This window comes from Taudactylus pleione, unplaced genomic scaffold (genome assembly GCF_031769625.1).
Source record: "Taudactylus pleione unplaced genomic scaffold, aTauple2 ptg000228l, whole genome shotgun sequence".
Lineage (NCBI taxonomy): Eukaryota > Metazoa > Chordata > Amphibia > Anura > Myobatrachidae > Taudactylus > Taudactylus pleione.
In genome coordinates, this window is record NW_028284630.1 from 1,026,601 (window position 1) to 1,052,331 (window position 25,731).

At 43.4% G+C, this 25,731-nt stretch overlaps 1 protein-coding gene across 2 annotated transcripts in view; it reads right to left on the reverse strand.

Annotated features, from left to right (window-relative positions):
• Positions 1-25,731, reverse strand: part of DPYD (dihydropyrimidine dehydrogenase) — a 1,460,234-nt gene that overhangs the window by 501,709 nt on the left and 932,794 nt on the right. The window lies entirely within an intron of this gene.

Below are 25,731 nucleotides of genomic sequence, written 5' to 3' on the forward strand. Positions count from 1 at the left end.
ATTAATATATATATGTATATATATATATATATATATATATATATAAAATGTCTAACTATATATATAGAAATATATATATATTAGGGGTGAGCGGGTTCGGATTTCTGAAATCCGAACCCCCCCGAGCCCCCCCGATCCGAGTCCGATCCGAGTCAGGCTCGACTTTTCCCGCCTGACTCGGATCTGAAATCGAGGCAAAACGTCATCATCCCGCCTTCCGAGTCTCGCGGGTTTTGGATCCTATATAAGGTACCCGCGTCGGCGCCATTTTCTCACTCGGCTGTGGACAGTGAAGAGGGAGGGTGGGAGTTAGGGCTGTGTAGTGTAGTGTAGTGTAGTGCTGCTGTTGTCCACTACTTCAAAGTCCATAGGGGCTGGCTGTGTTGTGCTGCTGTTGTTAATAGGGGCTGTGTCCACTACTTCAAAGTCCATAGGGGCTGGCTGGACTGTGTTGTGCAGTCAGTTCTCCATAGGGGCTGTGTCCACTCCAAAGTCCTGTGCAGTGTCCCAGTCCTAAAGGAGTGCTGTAGTGTTGTCCAGGGGGTGCTCTGTCCATCAGGGGTGCTCCCCCCAAGTGCTAAAAAAATAATATATTTTCTGTGTTTGTGAATTGTGTGCGCAGTAGCCGCACGTGCATCAACAAAGTAGTGCCAAGCGTGCGCCTGTGTCATAAGTAAAGGGCCGGCTGGCTTGACCGTTAAAGGGTGCTGTAACCCCCGAAAGTACACTCCAGTCCAAACCAAAAAAAAATTATTTTCTGTGTTTGTGAATTGTGTGCGCAGTAGCCGCACGTGCATCAACAAAGTAGTGCCAAGCGTGCGCCTGTGTCATAAGTAAAGGGCCGGCTGGCTTGACTGTTAAGGGTGCTGTAACCCCCGAAAGTACACTCCAGTCCAAACCAAAAAAAAAATAATTTTCTGTGTTTGTGAATTGTGTGCGCAGTAGCCGCACGTGCATCAACAAAGTAGTGCCAAGCGTGCGCCTGTGTCATAAGTAAAGGGCCGGCTGGCTTGACCGTTAAGGGTGCTGTAACCCCCGAAAGTACACTCCAGTCCAAACCAAAAAAAAAATTATTTTCTGTGTTTGTGAATTGTGTGCGCAGTAGCCGCACGTGCATCAACAAAGTAGTGCCAAGCGTGCACCTGTGTCATAAGTAAAGGGCCGGCTGGCTTGACCGTTAAGGGTGCTGTAACCCCCGAAAGTACACTCCAGTCCAAACCAAAAAAAAAATTATTTTCTGTGTTTGTGAATTGTGTGCGCAGTAGCCGCACGTGCATCAACAAAGTAGTGCCAAGCGTGCGCCTGTGTCATAAATAAAGGGCCGGCTGGCTGGACCGTTAAAGGGTGCTGTAACCCCCGAAAGTACACTCCAGTCCAAACCAAAAAAAAATTATTTTCTGTGTTTGTGAATTGTGTGCGCAGTAGCCGCACGTGCATCAACAAAGTAGTGCCAAGCGTGCGCCTGTGTCATAAGTAAAGGGCCGGCTGGCTTGACCGTTAAAGGGTGCTGTAACCCCCGAAAGTACACTCCAGTCCAAACCCCCAAAAAATTATTTTCTGTGTTTGTGAATTGTGTGCGCAGTAGCCGCACGTGCATCAACAAAGTAGTGCCAAGCGTGCGCCTGTGTCATAAGTAAAGGGCCGGCTGGCTTGACCGTTAAAGGGTGCTGTAACCCCCTAAGTACACTCCAGTCCAAACCAAAAAAAAAATTATTTTCTGTGTTTGTGAATTGTGTGCGCAGTAGCCGCACGTGCATCAACAAAGTAGTGCCAAGCGTGCGCCTGTGTCATAAGTAAAGGGCCGGCTGGCTTGACCGTTAAAGGGTGCTGTAACCCCCGAAAGTACACTCCAGTCCAAACCAAAAAAAAATTATTTTCTGTGTTTGTGAATTGTGTGCGCAGTAGCCGCACGTGCATCAACAAAGTAGTGCCAAGCGTGCGCCTGTGTCATAAGTAAAGGGCCGGCTGGCTTGACCGTTAAGGGTGCTGTAACCCCCGAAAGTACACTCCAGTCCAAACCAAAAAAAAATTATTTTCTGTGTTTGTGAATTGTGTGCGCAGTAGCCGCACGTGCATCAACAAAGTAGTGCCAAGAGTGCGCCTGTGTCATAAGTAAAGGGCCGGCTGGCTTGACCGTTAAAGGGTGCTGTAACCCACAAAGTACACTCCAGTCCAAACCAAAAAAAAAATTATTTTCTGTGTTTAGCCGCACGTATATATCAAATCGATATAACATAAATGGAGGACCAAACTTTCTCCGATAAAAATAAAATAGAGAAAGATCAAGAACCACTTCCTCCTAGTGCTGAAGCTGCTGCCACTAGTCATGACATAGACGATAACATGCCATCAACGTCGTCTGCCAAGGCCGATGCCCAATGTCATAGTAGAGGGCACATACAATCCCAAATGGCAAAGTTCAGGAAAATGACCTTGAAAAAGACATTTAAATCAGCTGAAGAGAAACGTAAACTTGCCAATATGCCATTTACGACACGGAGTGGCAAGGAACGGCTAAGGTCGATCCCTAGTATGTTCATGACTAGTGGTTCAGCTTCACATGACGATGGAAGCCCTCCTCCCACTAAAAAAATCAAAAGAGTTAAGCTGGCAAAAGCACAGCGAAGAACTGTGCTTTCTAAGAAGATATCACAAATCCCCAAGGAGAGTCCAAGTGTGGTGGTGGTTGCGATGCCTGACCTTCCCAGCACTGGACGGGAAGAGGTGGCTCTTTCCACCATTTGCACGCCCCCTGCAAGTGCTGAAAGGAGCACCCACAGTCCACTTGCTGATATGCAAATTGAAGATGTCACTGTTGAAGTACAACAGGATGAGGATACTGGTGTAGCTGGCGCTGAGGAGGAAGTTGGCGAGGAGGATTCTGATGGTGATGTGGTTTGTTTAAATCAGGCTCCGGGGGAGACAATTGTTGTCCGTGGGATGAAAAAGCCCATCACGGTCATGCCTGGGCAGAAGACCAAACATTCCACCTCTTTGGTCTGGCAATATTTCTATCCAAATCCGGACAACAACTGTCTTGCCATATGTACCATATGTAAAGGTGAAATAAGTAGGGGTAGGGACGTCAACCACCTAGGAACATCCTCCCTTATACGGCACCTGCAGCGCGTTCATAAAAAGTTACTGTCAAGTTCAGAAACTTTGGCTAAGACCGTAAGCAGTCCAGGGACACCTAAATCCCGTTGTCCTGTTGTATCCAAGCGCCTGCAAACCACACCATCAACTCCCTCCTCGTCAATTTCCTCCTTAGTCAGGATCGGAAGTAGTCCTGCAGGCCATGTCACTGGCATGACTGACTCTCCTATCCGGGATTCCTCTGGAGGATCCTGCATTGCTACGCCTACTGCTGCCGCTGCTGCTGTTGCTGCTGCTGGGAGTCGTTCATCATCCCAGAGAGGAAGTAGGAACACCACTACTTTTACTAAACAATTGACCCTCCAACAGTCCTTAGCGAGGAGGATGAAGTACGACAGCAGTCATCCTGAAACAAAACGTATAACTGAGGCCTTGACTGCTATGTTGGTGTTAGACGTGCGTCCGGTATCCGCCATTAGTGCAGTGGGATTTAGACAATTGATGGAGGTAGTGTGTCCCCGGTTCCAAATCCCGTCTAGATTCCACTTCACTAGGCAGGCGATACCGAGACTGTACAGAAACGTCAGAAAAAGTGTCCTCAGTGTCCTGAAAAATGCCGTTGTACACAATGTCCACTTAACCACGGACATGTGGACAAGTGGAACAGGGCAGACTAAGGACTATATGACTGTGACAGCCCACTGGGTAGATGTATCACCTTACGCAGCAACAGCAGCAGCGTCACCAGTAGCAGCATCTCAGAAACGCCAGCTCGTTACAAGGCAGGCTACGCTGTGTATCACCGGTTTCAGTAAGAGGCACACCGCCGACAACCTCTTAGAGAAACTGAGGGAAATCATCGCCCAGTGGCTTACCCCACTTAGACTCTCCTGGGGATTTGTGATATCTGACAACGCCACCAATATTGTGCGGGCATTACATCTGGGCAAATTCCAGCACGTCCCATGTTTTGCTCACACAATAAACTTGGTGGTGCAGAATTTTCTGAAAAGCGACAGGGGCGTGCAGGAGACGCTTTGGGTGGCCCGAAAAATTTCTGGCCACTTTCGCCATTCAGCGACTGCGTGCCGAAGACTGGAGCGCCAGCAAACACTCTTGAACCTGCCCCGCCATCACCTGAAGCAAGAGGTTGTGACGCGGTGGAACTCAACCCTCTATATGCTTCAGAGGATGGAGGAGCAGCAAAAGGCCATACAAGCCTATACATCCACCTATGACATAGGCAAAGGAGGGGGTATGCACCTGACTCAAGCGCAGTGGAGAATGATTTCCGTGTTGTGCAAGGTTCTCCAGCCCTTCGAACTTGCCACACGTGAAGTCAGTTCAGACACAGCCAGCTTGAGTCAGGTCATTCCCCTCATCAGGCTTTTGCAGAAGCAGCTGGAGAAAGTGAAGGAGGAGCTAAGACGGAGCGATTCCGCTCGGCATGTGGGACTTGTGGATGAAGCCCTTCATTCGCTTTGCCAGGATTCCAGGGTGGTCAATCTGTTGAAATCAGACCACTACATTTTGGCCACCGTGCTTGATCCTAGGTTTAAAGCCTATGTGGTGTCTCTCTTTCCGGCCGACACAAGCCTGCAGAGGTGCAAAGACCTGCTGGTGAACACACTGTCAGCTGAAGCGGAACGTGACACGTCAACGGCTCCTTCTTCATTTTCTCCCGCAACTGGGGCTGCCAGGAAAAAACTTAGGTATCCTAAGCAACCCGCTGGCGGTGATGCAGGGCAGGCAGGACCAAGTTTGGACATCTGGTCTGGACTGAAGGACCTGGCAACAATTTCTGACATGTCTACTGTCACTGCATATGATACTGTCACCATTGACAGAATGGTGGAGGATTACATCGGTGACAGCATCCAAGTAGGCATGTCAGACAGTCCATACCTGTACTGGCAGGAAAAAGAGGCAATTTGGAGGCCCCTGTACAAGCTGGCTCTATTTTACCTGAGTTGCCCCCCCTCCAGTGTGTACTCCGAAAGAGTGTTTAGTGCAGCCGGGAACCTTGTCAGCGAAAGGCGTAGGAGGTTGCTTCCACAGAATGTGGAGAAGATGATGTTCATCAAAATGAATTATCAGCTCTTCCAGGGAGACCAGCCTCCAGAAGGTACAGAGGGACCTGTGGTGGTGGATTCAAGTGGGGACGAGTTAATACTTTGTGAGGATGAGGATGTACACACTGAAGAGGGTGAGGAATCGGTGGATGAGGAGGATGAGGATGACATCTTGCCTCCGTAGAGCCAGTTTGTGCAGGGACACATTAATTTCCAGCTTGTTTTGTGGGGGCCCAAACGAACCAATCATTTCAGCCACAGTTGTGTGGCAGACCCTGGCGCTGAAATGATTGATTTGTTAAAGTGTGCATGTCCTGTTTATACAACATAAGGGTGGGTGGGAGGGCCCAAGGACAATTCCATCTTGCACTTCTTTTTTTTCTTTGCATTATGTACAGTTTGGGGCCTAGTTTTTCTAACTGCCATCCTGTCTGCCACTGCAGTGTCACTCCTAGATGGGTCACGTGTTTGTGCCGCCCACTCGTGTCGCTTAGCATAGTCATCCAGCTACCTCGGTGCAACCTTTTGGACATGAAAACACTATTGTGAGGTGTGAGGTGTTCAGAATAGACTGGAAATGAGTGGAAATTAAGGTTATTGAGGTTAATAATAGCATAGGAGCAGAGAAACCAACAAATTCTGTGATTTTAGCTGTTTTTATGCTTTTTAAAAAAAAAATACAGATCCAAAACACAAAACCCAGAACCCAAAACACGGAAGGGTGGTTTTGGCAAAACCAATCCAGATCCAAAACACGAAGAAAGATCCAGATCCAAAACCAAAACACAAAACACGAAAAGTGGCCGGTGCACACCCCTAATATATATATATATGTGTGCGTGTATACACACACAGTATATAGCAAGTAGATAGGATATATATATTTATATATATATATATATATATATATATATATTCAGACAGGCAGACATATTTTAAATATAGATAAATCAGCTTACTTACTGACTGTTACACAGACTGTGGCAGTCAGAAACTTTAGGCTGCCGGCTCCTGTGTGCAGGATGCTACTGCGCCATGTTGTACTGTGTATGTGCCTGCTGCTTGTTGTCCCGGAGCCGGAGCTGTCAGTGGTGCACTCAGGGCCGGTGCTAGGCTTCTAGGCACCCTAGCCAAAGCTTCACTCAAAAGCCCCTGCTTTCCCCAGCGCATGTGCTATAGTCACGCGCACCCCACAAGCATAAAACAGTTAGTATATGCCACACATCCCTTGTGCATAGCTATGGATGCAGGGTCATATCTATATTGGGTGCAGGGTGTGCGGTGCACACGGACCTCTGGGTCCAAGGGGGCCCAAACTGCACACATTTAGTCTCATACTTACCTGTCCGGAGTCTCCAGAGTGCTGCTCTGACCGGGTTGGTGCTGCAGAGCAGCAAAAATAAAAAATCACTAGGAATATGACGGCGGCCATTTTCCCGGTGACTCGCGCACGTGCTGTACTGCTGTTCAGGGGCATATCTACACATTGGCCAGGATGACAGTTGCCAGGGGCGCTGGCCGAGGGTTGGTGCCAACCAGCGGTGCCATCCATGGCCAGGTGGTAGATATACGCTTGCCGGCAGTGGCGGATTAAGGATGGGGGGAGCACGCATTTTTCTTTTTGACATGCGCCGGATCTTCTCCACAATAAAAATAAAAACTTTATCTGACGGCGCAGGCAGGCGTGCACTTCAGGAAGCTGCACAGCCCGGGGGGGGGGGGCTGGCAGCAGCAGCCGCCGCCTCATCCTCGTTGCGACTGTGCAGGCGGGCCGTGCAGCTTCCCAAAGTGCGCACCTGCCGACGCCGTCAGATGAAGTTTTTTTTTGTACAGAGAAGAGCCGACCCGGCGCACGTGACACAATGCCGCACTGCTGAAGAGAGGACAGAGGAGCCGCAGCCCGTTAGAGCACTGCAGCAACAAGGTAAGAAGTGGGGATTGGGGGCACAGAAGGGGATCTGTCGGGGCTGGCTGGGAAGTGGGTACTTAGAAGGGGGGACTGGCTTGGCAGTGGGGAACATAACAGGCTGGGGCTGGCTGTTGAGTGGGGGCACAGAAGGGGACTGGCTGGGGAGTGCGGACTTAGAAGGAGGGCTGCTGGGGAGTGGGGGACATAAAAGGCTGGGGCTGGCTGTTGAGTGGGGGCGCAGAAGGGGGTCAGCTGGGGCTGGCTGGGGAGTGCGGACTTAGAAGGGGGCAGCTGGGGAGTGGGGGACATAAAAGGCTGGGGCTGGCTGGGGAGTGGGGGCACAGAAGGGGACCTGCTAGGGCTGGCTCTTAGAATGGGGACTGAATGTTTTTTTCCCTGTGGAAGCCAATGTGTGTTTTTTTAATATTAAAAATAGTAAAAGCTGTCAGAGGCGACAGGACTGTGAGGGGGGGAGAGCTGGGGGGGAAGGGGGGGCGCCAGACCCTTATTTTGCCAGGGGCGCTCTGACCCTTAAATACACCCCTGCTGCTGTTCCCTGGAAACCTATGCATAGGTACATACACTCATATACATACATACTCATGTACAAATATATTCCCTTTTAAAGTGGAAAACATACTGCCTTTTGTTTATTTATGCTGTTCATGCATTATTACATAGGTACACATATACATAAATAAACACAAACAGACCCTAACATACATAGGGACACGTATATACATAGATACATAGGTACATATACTGTACAGTCATATACATAGAAATTCACATATACATATATATTCCCTTTCCTAAAAGAAAACATGCCGCCTCTTGTTTATTTATACTGTATTACATACATACACATATATATTTATAAGTAGATACACAGTACATAGGTACATATATACACACATACAGATACATACAGTAAGTACATACATACATACTCAATATACTCGTATACTAGATGCTCATATTATAGGTACATACATGCATACACGCATACATATACCAGATATATATCTAACACATATACAGATACAAGATGCGCAAATACATAGGTACATACATACACCAGATATACATAGTTACATGCATACATATACTGGATAAATAAATACATACATAACACATACATACAAATACCAGATGTATATATATATATATATATATATATATGTACATACCACAGTAGTGCAATGCAAGCTTTTAATTCTCCCTGCAGGCCTGGCAGCTGGCTCCTCGTCAGTAATATCAGTCATGAAGAGGAGAGGAGGAGAGAGAAGGGGAGGTGCTGGATACAGGTGCCCTCCCTGGTATCACAGCGGAGCGGACGTCAGTGCTGTGACTGCTCGGGTGTCAGACGGACCTGGAGTAATCAGTGTGGGCGGGGGTGAAGTTTAGTAGAGAGGTTTAGGAAAATGGCAGCTGTGGGGGCGGCGGCAGAGTGGACACGCAGCCGCTGCCAATGCCATAGAGATGAAGGATGTCTGTCAGAGACATTCTTCATTTTTTTGCAGGGGGACTCAGCAGCGCCCTCCACAGTAAGCTTCTGCGCATGCGCAGAAGTTGTGACACTGCCTGATCCGATCGCGGCAGTTGGGGCCGGGCCGGCGGATTATAGAAGTGGTGAGTGACGGAAGCGCGCCAGGCGGCCGCCGGCCCCTAAAGACATATATAGGGACCGGCCCAGCGGGAAACGGCTGGCGTCCCAGCGGCCCAATCCACCCCTGTATGCTTGTCACATCTTAAAAATGCATAATCAATACAGAAAGTGTCATCAACTTCAGAAGTTAATCCTCAGGGAACAGGGAACCCTAACAGTGCATGCTTTCCAGAACTCGCTGGATCTCAGGGGTATTCATTATTGACTGACACATTTTAAAATTCTTTTGACCAATCTGCACGACTATAGTGTGTACCCCCAATCAGTTGTTTGTTGCATCGTCCCATTGGATGTTCTGCACGTCCAATGGGACAATTCCACATAGAATGTGGTGTTGATATAGGAAGCATAGAATTTGATGGCAGATAAGAACCACTGGGCCCATCTAGTCTGCCCTTTAAACCATGTAGCCATGGGCATAACTCCCATAGATGAAAGGGCTGCAGCTGCTATGATGCCTAAAGCCTAGGGGGGGCCATCTTCCTTGTCAAAGTTACATGTATTATATACATTTTTCACCAATGGGTGGTACATGTGGGCCCTTATAAACTTTTGCTATGGGGCATTCAAATACCTAGTTATGCCCCTGCATGTAACTACATGTTGAGTCATCATATAACAGATTGTATAGTGTGTACGGTGATGCAATATATTGTTGTATTGTTACTTCGTATTGCCACATTGCGGAGTCAAAACCTTCGTTCGGGCATGTACCCATCCCAGAAGGCTAGAGTTTGGAAACACGGAGCTAGCTAGTGCTGGCAACTTTCATCCTCATCATCAAGGTGTACAGTATGTTGCACCAGCCCACAGGCCCCTGCAAGTGATATGGCTACTGACAGGAATATCTGCATCCCCACGCTGCTCTGCCTCAGTTCACAATTATGGGTGCATGACATTACTGTACATGGACTGCATTTACATGCCCCTTCCTTCCCATGTACAAGAGTCAGATCTGCATATGGACATAGGCATAAGCAGGACAAATGTACACATTTAATGCTAAAAAATGGGCGTACATACAACTCAGCATGAGTCTGTAAGGATTTGTGTGGTTAGATTGGATTTGGTCATGTAGTTCACATCATGGCCTCTACCACTTTGTAGTAGCTAAGAACACCTGGGGGAATTACTAGCTCATCTTGGAGTCTAGTAGGTCTCCCCCTAATGTGGAAGTCTGTTTAAGAACTTTTAAAAATGTTAGCACTAAAGTTTAAAGGCGGGATATACTAAGGGCAAAAATGGAGCCAAACTTGAAAAAAATGCCATTTTCAGACTTCTGGATGCATTTCCATATGTATGAAGATCTGGAGTGTGTTATAATTCTGGAGCTTGGACCCAATAGAAGCCTATGGGCTTTTTCCACATTTTCCTCTGAGAGGGGTCCAATCGGATTCCTCCCAGCACCCCAAGTGGTGCGCGTGTCATACTGCGCATGCACAGAGGGACTTCTTGGTCTTAAATCTGGAAGTCCCTCTATTGCAAAGGGCAGTACTTATTGGAAAAGCTGTCTTTTGTGATTATAATTGCTATTCCAGGTACATACTGGTGTAATTAACGTCGATATGTACCCGATAAGTGGCGTAATGTACCACATCGCTGATGCAATGCTTAGTATATCCCACCCTAAACTTCACCAAAGACTCTTGAATGATAAATAAGCTAAATGACTCAAAATAAGCTGAACAGTTCCATCCATATTTAAGATTACATAAATTCTATAATAGTTTTTCCAATACAAACTGTGAATGCTGAATCTCAGAAGCAAGCACTGATCCTCATATTCAATCACAGTAATGTTTGTGATTTAAAATACAAAAATACAAAAAAAAATAGTAAATATAATACAAATTGCTGCTGAAATAGGAAACATTTTAAGTTTTATTTTAGCAGAGAGTTGATGCAATCTGTCAACTTCAAAGCACAATTGACTTGGATCACATTCATGATCATACAAACATTTCAAGCCCTTATGTCAGACGGAATCGGTATGATTTACCGCTGAATGCAAGTCCGGCGATTAGAATCCCGACAGCGGCTGCCCGACATGGGTGAAGAACACGATCGTCCCTAAGGTAAATATTCACTAACCTAATTCCCTCCCCTAACCCTCCTTAGGGGTGCCTAACCCTAACCTTCCCTCCAGTGCCTAACCCTAATCCCCCCTCTAAGTGCCTAAACCTAACCCCCCTTCCCCGCCGCCTAAACCTAAGTTTCCCGGGGGGGTGCCTCACCCTAAGTCCCCCCCGAGGGTGCATAACCCTAACCCTCCCTCCCCCTAGCCTAGCCCTAACCTCCCGAGGGGGTGCCTAACCCTAAGTCCCCCCTGGGAGCCCTACACCTATCCCTCCCCCCGTGGCTGTCCGTGCTTGGCGCCCGGCATCACTTCGATCAGGATGCCGGGCTCCGGTCTCCCGGCGTCCATAAAATGACAGGCGTCTAGATTTAGATGCCTGTCATTTAACCCTCGCCAGTATAAAGCAGTCAGGAAGGCGGCAGTCGGGATTACGTCCGCCGGCTTCCCGACTGCATACCTGTCAGACAAATATGATATAATATGAACTGGTTTCAATTATTAAAGCATCTCTAGGTGATCTAGCCATGTGGTTGTGAGTAATCATACTTTAAATTACCATTTTGCTTTCCATTATAGACATAGTCTTTCCTGTTATTATTACTGTGTTATTACCGGGTGTTTTTGCCCCCAAAGCAAGAATACCAACTGATGATCCAAATCCACATAACAGCAAAATAATGTGTAGCTACCAATTCTACTGATTCGTGTGTTGACAGGCAGAAATGACTCCTAAATAGAATGGAAGAGAAGAGATAGAAATTGGTCATGCGAGAAGACCCCTACCTGTTTCTGCCTACCATGCAGTTTGCACAAAGGCACGGTGTTCAGCAGTACTGGCTTACAGCCAAGAGTAAAGTACAATTTAGGAAAGGGATAATGGGTAGGGAAAGACTACCAGTCCACCCCAGTGGGTGAAGCTGCATTAGAACTAATTTGCTATAATTCATTAGCACTGGCACTGACATTGCTCCTTTTCTTGCAACCTGTACTTGGCAATAAGAAATTACCAATAGGTTAGGTACAGGCGCTGAAGTCGGTTGTTTGTTCCAAGCTGCAACTAAATAAGGGCTAGTCAGGCCCATACATATACAGATACAAAGAACAAGATGGGTAGTAGCGCTTTGATGACAAATAGTCACAAATAAATAGTTTAATTAACAACTTGTATTGCTTTAATATAATATAATAATTAATAATAAATAATAAAAAATTAAATACACTAATATCAATTATATTGAGAATAATTCACCCTGATGTGAGTCCACACAAACACAATGCCTGTTCCTATATTACTCTCGGATATATGGATGACCATGGATGGCAATGAATAGCACTTGCACAGGTATATTATAGGACTGTCCTGTGTAAAATATCAGATGACAGCAAATCACACTTATATCAGTCGTGGATAGGACTGTCCAGAATATAATTACTATTCCTTTCACTGATAGGGGGAATACTCCTAATGACATACACAATCCATATGCTGCACTTAGAGCCCTCCAAACTTCACGGTGTGGATCTCTCTTTTACATCCAGGATATGGAGAAACAAGGATAGTTCTAAAAAAAAAATCCCAATTGTGGGTTAAATCCAGTGAGTTGGTCCAGGATAATTTGTGTAGCAATATCGCTATTTGTGGAGTCACTTAACAGGTGAGGTTGATGTCCTAGTGGTGTCCTAATGCGTTTCACTGTACCAAATGACAGCTTTTTCAAAGGTAAAAATATACCAACTGCCAGCCATCACCGGCCCGGACTCACTGGCAGTTTGTGTGGCTCCCCTGTCACACACTTAGCACACAGACAATGTGGAGCATACTTGCCTACTTTTGAAAAAGCATCTCAGGGAGATTGTGAAAGCAGCACCTATGAGCGCAGCGGTAAAGTGGGCATGTACTGCTACATCTGAGGGGCGTGTCATACAATTGATTTACAAACAAATGTAAATGATCCCAAAAGCAGTTAGTAAGATCTACTTGTTGATGAAAACGCTCTGATACTTTTCAAATAATACATGTAGCCATAGGGATCATTGTGCCTTATATCCAAGGTAGGGGAATGATACTAGTGATCCCACTTGAATGTATAAATCTGTCTTTTTTTAATATAACAGCTTCATAATGGGGTAATATAGAAAAGAGACCTTGCACTTCAGGATAAGCGTTCGATTTGTTACTTCGAAAATGGAGATGTCCCTTCTCCTTGAAGGTAAATGTCAAAAGATATCTCGGAACGCTGCACCCTCTATGGTCAATGTGTATTAAATCACAAAGCAATGGTCTAAAACAGACTTGATACAAAGGTATAAATCAAATGACTGAAAATGCAAAGGAATAATATGATGAAGCAACTCAATGTTTACTGCGTCAATAGGATAATGAATACAGCACTCATAATATACAAAAAAGTCAACAGCAGTACTTATGAGGTGTTGACTTATGATACATGACACTAAAAAATACAGATAGATCTAAAAGCACAGATGGCGAATAATAATGACATCTGACCATGGCGGGTCATGTATTGATGACACTAATCAAATGTAAAGAAACTGTCCACGGCGGGTCGCACGATGTATAGGGAAATCAGAGAGATGTCAATCTGAGAGCAATTGTGTTACAATAGTGAGATATGGCTAATGGGGGTAAGGTGCAATCAGGGAGATTGGTAGACTCTTCAGGGAGACAGGAAGGTTGCTACTATTTCAGGTAGTCTCCCTGACAATGAGGGAGAGTTGGCAAGTATGATGTGGAGGGACTTTCCCAACTCCCTTTATATGCAAAAACTTGAATATTTTTTTATACTATTGCTTAATCATAAACTGACATTTAATACAACAAACTTGATATTGGAGATTCCAAATGCAGTAGGTTTCCATTAGAGTGTAGAACCAACTTGTGATCATGACCAGGGCAGCTGAGACAAACTGCAGGCCCAGGGGAGATGGAGGTCATGACAAATTCCATTAGGCATGGCTACGCCCCTTCAGAAAATAAAACAATGAAAAACACTATTGTGGGGGTGCATGTGCTACATAGGAACACAATTCTCTCCAACCAGAGCTCCTTGAGTCCATCAGACAATACGGGGCCTGGGTAATTAGTACTTAGCCTTCCCTTTCTCTGCGCCTCTGATAGTGACAAGTGCAGAAAAGAAAAATGTTACTATATTACAGTCAATGCACATTTTAATCACCAGTTGAGATGCCAATGTATTGCCTGAATCAAGGGGCTTAGTGGACATTAAAGCGATAAAATTAAAGGCTAAAGGGCATCTATGAATAGACAAGTCATGCCTATGTGCATTTTATAAAAACATAATTACATATAAATTAACCTTAAAATCAAAGTGAAATGTCACAGTAAAAATGATATCTGACTATACTACTATACTTTTGCTAACCTGCTAACATTAAATACTAGACTGAAAAATTTTTTATTTCCAGTGCATCAAGATATAACTGGCCATATGGATTCACAGGTTTATTCTCCTATTTTTTGTCCAATACTACAATGAATACTGTAACAGTTGGCAAGCTCCAATGGTATATTGATTAGGCAACATTTGCTCTCATATTAAAGAATTATGCACATAATAAAATAAATTCTATAAAGATAACCAATTCAACACTCCTGTTGTCCATGCTTTGTCCAATAATTTCTCCATTACGGCAACTTAATCTATATTGATCATGGATCATAAAACCACTTAGGACTAAACAGCAATGGTTGTGAAAGAAAAAAAAAACTATTGTGCTCCATGATTTATTTTCTTAATTTCCTATTTAGGCTCATTAGGCCTCTATGAACATTGGGTTATGATAGATTAACCATGGCCCTGAATAAAATCAGTCTATTATGGGCACTTGTGATTGATGGCAAATAATATCATACAGTGACACAGTGAATTTCGGTTATTATTTATAAAATGTCATGCTATATATTCTGTATATAAATTAGGGATATGCGCCGACCCCGTGTTTTGGGTTTGGATATGTATCTCCTTCAAGGTTTTGGATCTGGATTTGGTTTTGCAAACCATCCTCGAGTGTTTTGGTTTTGGATCTGGATTATTTAAATAAAAAATAGATAAAAAGTTTTAAAAACAGCTAAAATCATGTAATTTATGCAATCCAAAACCCGAAATTCGGATTGAAAATCCAAATTCCGAACCGCAAAAAGATCAGAACCGTGACCCAGATTTACCTGGATGTCCTCAGGAGATTATAACCGCGGCTCGGATTTACCCGGATTCACGAAATTCGGGTGGATTATGATTTCTGGAGAACCGAACCGCACATCTCTAATATAAATAGTTTAATGATTAGCAATTTCGGAAAACAAAATACAGCAGCCCACACAGAAGAAAGTCAGTATAGACATGAAATTACAACAGAATGAATGATAGAAAGATGAAAGGAGATTATACACCCTCTTATTATTGACCACACTCCACTAATTAACCCTTTCTTACTTAACCATATATCACAAAATTCCTGCAGTATAAAAAAGAGGCATTTTGTTTTGTTATGTAAGCATCACTGGTCCTTGGTGCTTGGACAGGCTGTATTGCCATAAGAATTGGTCCACAAATTAGATGCATAGACTCTATTCCAGTTATTGGTACATTTTAATGTTTTACCTCTTGGCCATTTTCTTCCATGCCAGCATTATGTGCAAATAAATTGATAGGAGCATAGTACTTCTTTTCCAGTCACGTTTTCAGTGCTTTTATTCGTGGAAACAGGTGGGATAATTACTGACCCAGTAATACAGATTAATGGGTCTATGTATCAAGCAGTGAAAAGAGTGGAGAAGTGGACCAATGGAGAAGTTGCCCATAGCAACCAATCATACCTATTATTTTATAGACTGTACTTGAGAAATGCTACTTCAAAGCTGATTGGTTGCTATGGGAAACTTCTCCACTGGTCCACTTCTCCACACATTTCACTGCTGGGCATGAAATCCAGAAAACATAGGGGCCTATGTACTAAGCAGTGATAAGAGGCAGAGTGAAAAGTGATAAGTCTGTGATAAGTGGCAGCCAATCAGCTCCCAACTGTCATCTCACAGGTTGTGTTTGAAAAATGATAGTTGGGAGCTGACTGGCTGGCACCTTATCACTTCCTTATCACTTTTCACTCTGTCTCTTGTCAATGCTTAGTACATAGACCCCTTAATCTTTTGGGGGGGTACTTGAGTACTTAGAGTAGAATTCAATTAATTGACCCCCCATCTGGGATTTTTTTCCACCTGTCTAAGACAGGTGAAAAAAACCCATGTTAAGCAGCCCCCTTTTTGCGAACGCGGCTGTGAAAACACATAGGCCCCATTTACTAACGAGTTTTATCACCAAAGCGAGTGATAAATTTCACTGTGCATGATAAACGGTGCTCCAGCCAATCAGCTCCCAACTGTCATTTTTCTAACAGTTGACAGTTGGCAGTGGATTGGCTGGAGCACCATTTATCATACACAGTGACATTTCATTTATCACTCATTTTGGTGATAAAACTCATTAGTAAATGAGGCCCATAGGTCGGTGACCATATCATAGATCCTATGTGTATTCACCCAAAAACTGATAATATTTTTGGTGAATAAAACTGAGTCTAATTGAATTGCCTGAAGGCAAAAAAGTTGCAGTAAATTCCATTTTACTCGGCCGAAAAATTATCGGGGCTAATTAAATTCTCCCCTATAGGTGAGAACAACTGGTAAGTAATTTTGTATCATCTGAAACAGCTTATAGTATTCAAATATTGTAAGTATGCGAGCAGGGCCCTCTTACCTCTTTGTCTGTTATTATCCTGTGTTGTTTTAATACTGTTCTATTACTGTTTTTGTTCACAATTGTAGAGAACAACGAAATATGAAAGCGATTGTTTAATAAATAATAATAAATGAATAAATAGTGGAATCATTACTGAATTTATACATATCATGGTTTTTTTTGCTGAATCAATAACACATGCAAATACCAACCCAATATGTAGGGCCAGAGTAACAATGTTGGCATCGGCATTGGAACGATTTTATGTTGGCGGCCACAGACTGTCAGGGGCTGTGAAGCCTTATTGTAATAGGCTACACAGTCCCTGCACCGCACGGAGGGGGAAGTGTAATGTGCAGTGTTTTAACTTAAAAACCGCACATTACACCTTCTCCTCCATGCAGTGCAGGGGCTGTGCAGCCTATTACTATAAATCTGCACAGCCCTGACAGTCTGCGGCTGCCGATCCTTTTAAATGTTTGGGGGGGGGGCAAGTCGCCCACTTGCCCCCCCCCTGTTCCAACGCCCATAAATGTGGGGGATGGGACTATAGCTCCAAACCTCCCCATAAAACTAGGTATATCTTGATGGCAGCATGATGATTAGAATATAATATATATCCGAAAAGCTGTCAATGCAAAGACTGCAACTTTTTGGAAATGATGTTAATATAGCTGGTGATGAATGGCCCCAGTATTTAAAGGACACTTGCTGTATCACAGCGAGTACCAAACTAAAGTTACACAGAGGATAATTTTATCATGATGAATGTGCTCCTGTGTGAGGCAGGACACCTCATTGATGTGTGTTGCTAGGGGTTTGCAATTAGTATTACCTACTGAGCGCCGTCATTCTGTATTTATGTTCTGCTAATACATTCCCGTTCCACGTGCCCCTTATACATATATAGACACTGAGTGTAATCCAATCCAATGATTATGACTATCTCAATATTTGATATATTCCTATTGATAATCACCTAGAGTACTTTACCTGTAGATTCATATAAATGTAATGTTCTTCAAACATTAGCAAGTAGTTTACAATTACTTTCTTTTGAGGAATTTATGGTCAATAAATAAGGAGAGAAGGAAGTGTTAGGCACAGAGAAACATTAAGGGACTACATATAAAAAAACAACAACAGATAATCATTTCAAGGTGAAGAGATACAGTAGAACTAGGCAAACCAATTATTTCTGGAAATGTTCAATAAGACTTCCATTAATGACTATGCAAAAATAAACTTTACAGTGAATCAAAACTACTGCCACACAATTGTAAAATCAATAAAAGGCCAAAATGTCAGGATTTTAATTATTTAATGTTAAACGTAAAGATCGGAAGTGAAAAAGTTGAGGTGTGGAATGTAGAGAATGGATGTATTGATACATACAGACTTATCAATACTGCTATGATGTGATGTGCATATGTAGTATACCTGTCATCATTTATAAGCATCTATGCAGAGTATAAAAAAAAGTCCCTGGTAGGCATCTGTCTGTTTGTTCGGGACAATCTTGAAAACCACTGGACGGATTTTGATGCAATTTTCACTGTTCTATTAAGCATTTGTCGAGGATGGTTTATGCTGCCCATCCACTACTAGATGCGGGGATGATGGCACGATTACGACGCCGTCGTCTCCCGCGGGGTGAAGTGCATACACTGAACGTTCAGATGTTCAGTGTATGCAGATCAATCATCCCCGAACATGGCAACCTGACAACGGTCAACCTGACGACCGCCATGTTCGGGCGATGATTGATGTTAAAAACAACCAGTGGGCTATAGGAAATTAGGCATTAGTGTAAATATGAACAAATAGGGTAAAGGGTATCTGAGAAAGACTCTGCTCAGGAAAAACTCATGTATACCAACCGTAAATAATCGTTATAGGGAATGTATCCTCCCCTTTATGTTTGGAATGTTGTTGGTGCTCCCTGGAGTCAAAAAAAATAGTCCAGTATAAAAAAAGTTTCTTGCACAGACAAGTCAAGAAGACTCCTGTTTAGGGCACTTTTACAGTCTAAGTATAACGTGATATATAGATAAAATTAAAACTTCAATATTTTATTAATATACTCATTAAAATATAAAGTGCAAAAAGTTATATATTTAAAATGTAGTCAAGTATAATAAATATGGTATCAGTTCTGTTAGAGAGAGTCTAAAATTGATCTTCCGTATCAGAACTAGTTGGGCGAATGTATTTACTGGTAATCCTAATTTATCAGAAAAAAGTTTATATAGAGGAATTACCACCAGTCACAGGCAGATAGTGATTAAGTTTCATATAGCATACATTTGATACAGAGTCAAACATATAATTGCAAAATCATTACAGAATATCTGAATAAAATAACAAACAAATTCTGTGCATAGTCACCATAATAAGGCTGTTTAATAATCAGCTCAATCACAAGCTCTAAACTCATCAACCAAAACTTAATGTTATGGTAATAAGATCAATACTCCTTATTGCTTCTGTTACCTGCTAATATATCAGAGAGAGAAGGAACACATCATCCTAATATACTGTATCATTAACCTTGATAGCTAAATATACCATCCTTTTGAAACATGCATCATTGCGGCAAATTCCCACGAGGGGCAAGGCTTAATGACACTATCCGGCCGGCCCTGCCCCCAACTCCGCCCACCTTCTTCTCCTCCCCCGGGCTTCTCCCGAGGAGGATAATTCATAAGTCGGCAAATATGTATCAATCACGCCCCACATTTCAGCAGATTTAATTTAATCTGCGCAAGTGTGGGGCATGATTGATATAAGAAAGAAAACATTCAACCCCCCTTGGGACCAACTAGCAATTCGAATACAACTGCATAAATTATATTGCCCATCACTTATTTTGAGATGTAGGATTTTTATCAATGCAATTTAACTCTTACAAAGCCAGGTCCTTTGAAAGAAGAAAAGTCCTTAAAGATGTTAAAAAACCAAGTCCAATGTTTGAAGGGGTCCTCCTATACCACCAACACATTTCAGACACAAGTCCTTCCTCAGGGTGTCACTCTGAGGATGGACTTGTGTCAGAAACGCGTTGTGGCTTTAAGGACTTTTCTTGCCCCACCCAATCCGGATGGGATAGGAGTAAGTTTGTCCCACTAAGTCCATGCTATAGAGAGGGTCCACCCTGGGGACTGTTTTTATTTTTAAGTTTTTTAACCTTTTATCTTTGGATGTATTTGTTTTATTGGCTATTTGGCCATTTTTGATGTACATGCAATAAAACCTTTTGTAACCAGTCAAGCCAGTGGATGGTTTCTATTTTATACGGTCTGGTGTATTATTGAATTCAGGGTGCAGTAGTGACCCAATGTAAAGAAACATTTATGTGAACTACTATACCTGTTCCCAGGTGAGTGTTGTCTCTGAGGGGGACGATATTGGGTTGATATACAAGTGTTTACTGATTTTAAACAAGGATATAAAGAAACCTTTATGTGCATGCATCTCACCAACTTGATGTGAATGTGCCATGGAGGCAGTCTTTGGAAACATTATAAATATTGGCATAGCTAATTGGTCTGTTCTCTTCTTTCCTGAGAGTGTGAAGGTTCCACCGATGGAAGCAACAGAAATAGAGGAATTATACAGTTTACCAAGGACACTACGCTTATTATTGGGCCACTCTTATCTATATTTTGTGTCTATTTGGGGAGTGTGGACTAAGTGGCAGTGCTGGGGCACAGGTTACTGTGATGTAATATTTCTGTCTTATTTATAAAGTTTGTCAATTGTACTTGGTGCACACAAACACAGGAGCCACTGGGAGATCAACAAGCGGTATACGTTCGGGAAGCTGGCGGACGCAATGCCGACCGCCGGCTTCCCGACTGCTTAATCCCAACGAGGGTTAAATGATAGGCGGCTAAATCTAGATGCCTGGTATTTTACCAACGCCGGGAGACCAGCGCCCGGCATCCCGAACGAAGGGATGCCGGGCGTGGACAGCCGCGGGGGGGAGGGTTAGGTTTAGGGCTCCCGGGGGCGGACTTAGGTTTCAGCACCCCCCCAGGAGGTTAGTGTCAGGTTTAGGTGGCGGGGAAGGGGGGGTTAGGTTTAGACACTTAGAGGGGGGATTAGGGTTAGGCAAAGGGGAGGAAGTTTAGGGTTAGGCACCCTAAAGGAAGGTTAGGGCTAGGGGGTAGAATTAGGTTAGTTTATACTTACCTTTAGAATGATCAGGATTCCTCCTCTGTCGGGCTGCCGCTGCTGGGATTTGCGGCCGGCGGGAAATCATACCGAATGCCAACAAGCTGGCACATCCCCGGACTGCTCTTCATCACCGAAGATGACAGCCAAACGTGGAAGGGCGCAGATCACCGGACAGGTGATTTACTGCACTACCATTTTGAAACCTGCACACTTCATACATGCGGCCATTAAAAGGATGAGGTGAAGTGGATCCATATAAATAACGGCTGCTGCGTGCACATTAATGCATCTCTCTCTTGGGTGTCCAATGTTTACACCAATGAGTTAAGTTGGACCTGGCACCAACAAAAAAGGATTTCTGCTATTCCACAGATGTTTAGAACATGGTAAATTGTGGCCAAAGGGGACACTTATCTAAGTGAAGAAAACAAATCATTTTGGCGGCTTTGGGGAAGATTTTGAGTTGCATGCAGACATGGCTGAGTATTCTGCCATAGCTGCATCTGTGTCTTATGCTAATGCCACTGCTGATTTATTTAATACTGAGACACCCACTTGCAAAATCTTGAAGCAGTGCATTTTCATCTCGGTGTGTCTTAGACGCACCATCAGTGCACCATCGAAATTTGCACCAGCTGCTTACAGCGACACTCCTGCATCTGCTTAGCCACCCCCATTACCTCCCAGGAATGCCCACTGCATTCCACAGACCTGGCGTCCAATTCTGTCCTGCTTCTCTGACCGCTAACAATCAGGTCGAATGTCCAGTGCAATTGGGACACATGCGCAAACTTAAAATAGTGGATGACTTCGTGCAACATCGATATTGCGCGCGACTCAGGCCCTTTATCTGTAACTTGCAAACTGTGCACATTGAACTACATTATTTCAAAGCACCAGTTCTGAAATCGCCATCCCGATTTCTCCACACACTGTACAGCAGAAAGAATACATATTGTGAAATGCACCAAGCTGTGGTATGTAAATCCGCATTTAAAACAAAAATAAGGCAGATTATACATGGTTTCAGCTACTTGGCAGAAAAGCAAAATAAGGCAAAATGTATTACGGGCACAAAAATTAACTTACTAACTATTGGAGGAACTAATAATAATTTATTTATGATGGGACAAAATGAATAACAATACAGAATAAGAAGAACAGTCTAATATGAATGGTTGAAATAAGTGTCCACCAGGTTAAAATCAGAGCCTCGAGTGTCTAAAATGTAAAAAAATGTATAACTCAATCTTATCATAACTATATAAACAACAAATAAAATATACTGTATACAAACTATACATGATAAGCTTGGAAGAAAAATAAGACTGTATTGTAAGCGTTAAACTCATTTCAGTATCTGAGGTGATAGCTGCTTTAACAAATGATACCAATCTGCCATCAGTTACACCACTACCGCTACTGTATTTTTCTTTAGCCAGGAGTCCATGTATTATACAGTTCCAGGGATTTGAGGTGGTATGACAGACTCCAATTACAATGATTATATAGTGAGTTTTAACAAAACAAGGATAGGATATGTAGGAAGAATTTAGCTGACTACATTTATTTTTTTATTCTGTTGAGAAATAGTCTGTTTCTAAATTGACATACTGCCGAATAAGACAGAAAGCTAGAACGTCAAGGGAGAAAAAACAAAAATGTGTTGCCCTATGTAAGAAAGGTTATGAGGAAATATGTGTTGCTTATTTACTGTATGTTTCTAATCTGCAGAAATCGAGCAAATTTACAAATAAGTTTTAGAGGATGAACTGGATACAGCATATACAGTATCTACTACAGTAACTTTATAAATCATTTTAAGAAACAAAGTGAGATTTTTAATGATAACTAACTACCCATGTAGATAAATATTGTAAGGGATAATGTCACGTTTCAATGTCCACTAGATAAAGGTTGCATACAATTAACATTATACATTTTTAGGCAAACATGACCTGTTATTCCTAATGAGGTGAGAACTACAGTATGTGCTTTACAACTTAATTTTAGCTTAAGCTTTCCAAATTAATGTCCAATAGATTCTAAAACAGTGTGGGGTACCTCTGACTAGACAGACCGTACTCCCACTTATTCTTATTCTCGGCTCAGTGTATAGAATTGCAGGGTCAGCAGAGACAAGGTTCTCCCCTACCCTACTGGCCCACATCAGTCCTTCCCCCACTCCCAGGGGCAGGGCCGCCACCAGGGGGGGACTACCAGGACTATAGTCCCTGGCCTGGGCACTTGACAGAAAGGAGGGGGCCTGCCCGATCCTACTACCCACTACTACTTTCTTCTACTACCTCCTTAAGTGAAAGGTGTACTTTTCCCAACTGACGCACCATGCCATGCCGGACCTGATTGATTTACAGAGAACAACTGACAAGTAGGCCCGTCGCGCTTCCCACTCATCCACTTGTTCAATAAAGGTTATTGCTGTTTTTTTGGGTCAGTGCGCATGACATCCGCTGCACCACTGGAAGAGAGAAGAGCCGCACCAGCCAGGCAACCAGCCTGGGAGAAGAAAGAGCCTCCTCCAATGAGGTAAGTCTGCAGCAGCCAGCATGTCATACAGATGTGGGGAGTGCAGACTGCCTGGCTAGTACTGAAGAGGGAGTGCGTAGTGGTAAGAGAGTAGGATAGAGTGAGTTGGGCCATCTGTACTAGTTATATATACACAGCTAGGAGGGGGGGTAGGGGTTATGCTTGGAAGACCCTGCCTATTTTGTTAGTCTCGGGCCCCAACATTTCTGATGGCAGCCCTGACCAGGGGCATCCTTATTCTAGTCATTATACTTTTATTTTACAAAAAAATCACTGTGATTAGCATGCCTAAGGGCCCAGCTGTAACTGACAGTGCAGCCAGAGGAGGAAAAAGGGGGCAAGTTACCTCCCTGTTCTTCCTCTGTTCCAGATATTAGGCACTATTTATTCCTCATACAATAATTGGGGCAGTACAGAAGCACAGTGATAAATTATTTTTAACTTATTTAGAGGCCTTTGTAGCAATAATCATGGCATTCATCATTAATTCATTTTGACCTGCTAATTGAAGAGGTGGCAAGTGTCTTTATTGACATGGACATGTAATAAAACAAAATTGACACAGTGTTTAGGTATAACAGAAAACTCAAACCTAAAATATGGATGCACATACAATCCACTTACAGATAAATAACACATCAATAACAGGCAAACTCTATTGAGTATATATATATATATATACATCATAACAAGTAAATATGGCACTCAATATAAGAAAAAATAAGTTAGATACTTGCTCATGGGTACCACGGTGTCACAACCCTGGCTAGTTTTTCACCTTTTGCCTTGCGACTTACCTCTGTCAGCTGTCCCGTGTGCAATTCGCCTGGGAGATCTGCTCTAAGTCATACTGGCTGTAACACTTCTATGATTGCATTTGGACTGAACTCCTTTCCACATTGATTATTCACCTGGGCTCTCCTCTGTCTGTGAACACTGCTAGGCTTGATTGGAATTGCAGGTGTTGTTCTGACTCTCTGTGCTGCAGATGTTTGCCCTTCACTACTCTGAATGCTACTGCCAGACCACCTGACTGTATCCACCAATTCCTGCTAGACCCAGAGTATAAAGATCCTCCTCTGATAGCACTCAGTGCCTGAACATCTCATTACTTCCCATGGTGTATAGTTCGTGCTACTTCTGAGTACAAGGGTAACCCAGGCTCCTGCTCCTGCTGGTTCCTAGACCAGTTCATCTGGAAATCCTGCTTACAGCAATACCTGGTAAATCCAGAAATCCTGATACAGCAATACCTGGTATATCCAGAAATCCTGCTTATAGCAATTCCTGGCATATTCTGAAATCCTGCTAACAGCATGACCTGTGTTCCAGAGTTCCTAGTGTGAAACCTTTGCTCTAAGTTATAAGTTCATTCCACGCTACTCCAGTGCAGAGTCAGTTCCAAGTTACCCATTCCGCTCTACTCCAGTCTGGAGTCAGATCCAAGTTCTAAGTTACACATTCCACTTTACTCCAGTCCAAAGTTAGATTCAAGTTCCGTTACCCATTCCACTCTACTCCAGTCCGGAGTCAGATCCAAGTTCCAAGTTACCCATTCCGCTCTACTCCAGTCCGGAGTCAGATACAAGTTACAGGTTACCCATTCCGCTCTACTCCAGTCCGGAGTCAGATCCAAGTTCCAAGTTATTCATTCCACTCTACTCCAGTCCGGAGTCAAATCCAAGTTCCAAGTTGTCCATTCCACTCTACTCCAGTCCGGAGTCAGATCCAACTCCAAGTTCCAAGTTCATTCCATATTGCTCCAGTCCGAAGCCAACTCCAAGTTCCAAGTCCATTCCATGATACTCCAGTCTGGAGTGATATTCCAAGTCAATTCACACTGCTCCAGTACGGAGTCTAGGTCCAAGTTCACCAGTTCAATTCAGCAAGACTTCCTGCCGGTCCCAGTCCGGTTCCTCCAAGTTTTCTACTGGTTCCAAGTTCCTGTCATTTATCATCAAAGGCAGTTCTCACTGCCACATAAGTCGTATGCAATAGAGCTATTTACCTCATCTACGGTTCCAGTCATGCTGGTCTCCACTGAATCCAGTTCATCACCTCAGTCAGGTAACTCTCAGATACCAACCATGACACACAGCATACAGAGGCTGTACTCAGGCTTACATGTACGGTGGAAAAAAAATAAAAATAATATATATATATATATATATATATATTATATGAATAGTATATATAGTCTATTTATAACTGGAGTGCTGGCACACCAGTTTTTTAATATATATATACATATATATATATATATATATATATTACAGTACAGTATTCCAACTTCTTCGGTAGCAATCCACAATCACCTCCACGATAGGGCTTAGGTATCCAATTGATGATTCTGCATTTAAGCATAGCAAACTGGTGGCCTGCTTCCTTGAAAACAGTTTTCCAAT